Raw genomic sequence first — 2139 nt, forward strand, 5'->3', positions numbered from 1 at the left:
TGCGCCTCTCATCTCACTTTTCTAAAGTCTCAACCAACCACTTCTGGTAAGTAGCGTGCCCTGTTAAGCTGGAAGTCACGTGATTGTGGCGGAAACTGTGTCACACACATCTGGGAATAGAAGCAGCAAAAACCCAGCAAAAAACCCAAGCCTCTCTCAGTGAGTGGGAGCAGCAGACACGGGCAGAATACAGAGAATACAAAAAACTACAGGCAAAGAGCAAGTGAAGAGCCACAGAGTCACAGGAGACCCTGAGAGCACGGAGCAGAGTTTAGAACAAATTCGGTTCATCACACATGCATATATGTCATTACATAGAGAGGCTCAGAGATTATGTGACTGCAAAAAGCTAGGGATTTGCAAACCGTTATATTTTCTGAATTTAAACAATTAATAATTCTGAAAAAAATAAGAAATAGTAATGGTTAAATGTATGTATTTCATGGTCTCCATAAAAAGGAAGGTAAATTGGAAGGTAAAGGTGAATCAGGAAATCACAGGAAGGTGCCCAGTGTATTCACAAATGTCACATCTTACTTGGAAAAAATGCGAGAGATAAATGTTTGTAAGTTGTAACTTGTCGATTCCTTATCAATAACAGGAAGCATTTCCTATTCTCACCGTTATGCTGATTTTGTGCTACAATAACCTCCAAATGTACAGAAGAAATGGGATTATCTTTATCAGAACTGCGTAATCTGGAAGGCAGAAAGTCCATGAGGTGGTGTCAGGAGTATAGAATAGACGGAGCCCACTGTAGCAGTGAGCATGTGTATAGAACAGGCAGACCCCACTGTAGCAGTGAGCATGTGTATAGAACAGGCGGACCCCACTGTAGCAGTGAGCATGTGTATAGAACAGACGGACCCCACTGTAGCAGTGAGCATGTGTATAGAACAGGCGGACCCCACTGTAGCAGTGAGCATGTGTATAGAACAGACGGAGCCCACTGTAGCAGTGAGTATGTGTATAGAACAGGCGGACCACACTGTAGCAGTGAGCATGTGTATAGAACAGGCGGACCCCACTGTAGCAGTGAGCATGTGTATAGAACAGGCAGACCCCACTGTAGCAGTGAGCATGTGTATAGAACAGATGGAGCCCACTGTAGCAGAGAGCATGTGTATAGAACAGACGGACCCCACTGCAGCAGTGAGCATGTGTATAGAACAGATGGACCCCACTGTAGCAGTGAGCATGTGTATAGAACAGGCGGACCCCACTGTAGCAGTGAGCATGTGTATAGAACAGACGGAGCCTACTGTAGCAGTGAGCATGTATATAGAACAGGCGGACCCCACTGTAGCAGTGAGCATGTGTATAGAACAGGCGGACCCCACTGTAGCAGTGAGCATGTGTATAGAACAGGCGGACCCCACTGTAGCAGTGAGCATGTGTATAGAACAGGCGGACCCCACTGTAGCAGTGAGCATGTATATAGAACAGGCGGACCCCAGTGTAGCAGTGAGCATGTGTACAGAACAGACGGACCCCACTGTAGCAGTGAGCAGGTGTATAGAACAGACGGAGCCCACTGTAGCAGTGAGCATGTGTATAGAACAGACGGAGCCCACTGTAGCAGTGAGCATGTGTATAGAACAGGCGGACCCCACTGTAGCAGTGAGCATGTGTATAGAACAGACGGAGCCCACTGTAGCAGTGAGCATGTGTATAGAACAGACGGAGCCCACTGTAGCAGTGAGCATGTATATAGAACAGACGGAGCCCACTGTAGCAGTGAGCATGTGTATAGAACAGATGGAGCCCACTGTAGCAGAGAGCATGTGTATAGAACAGGCGGACCCCACTGTAACAGTGAGCATGTGTATAGAACAGGCGGAGCCCACTGTAGCAGTGAGCATGTGTATAGAACAGACGGAGCCCACTGTAGCAGTGAGCATGTGTATAGAACAGACGGACCCCACTGCAGCAGTGAGCATGTGTACAGAACAGACGGAGCCCACTGTAGCAGAGAGCATGTGTATAGAACAGGCGGACCCCACTGTAGCAGAGAGCATGTGTATAGAACAGGCGGACCCCACTGTAGCAGTGAGCATGTGTATAGAACAGACGGAGCCCACTGTAGCAGTGAGCATGTGTATAGAACAGGCGGACCCCACTGTAGCAGTGAGTGTGTGT

Source organism: Somniosus microcephalus, chromosome 12 (assembly GCF_052327205.1).
Source record: "Somniosus microcephalus isolate GS21.2 chromosome 12, FLI_Smic_1.0, whole genome shotgun sequence".
In the NCBI taxonomy this organism is placed as follows: Eukaryota; Metazoa; Chordata; class Chondrichthyes; order Squaliformes; family Somniosidae; genus Somniosus; species Somniosus microcephalus.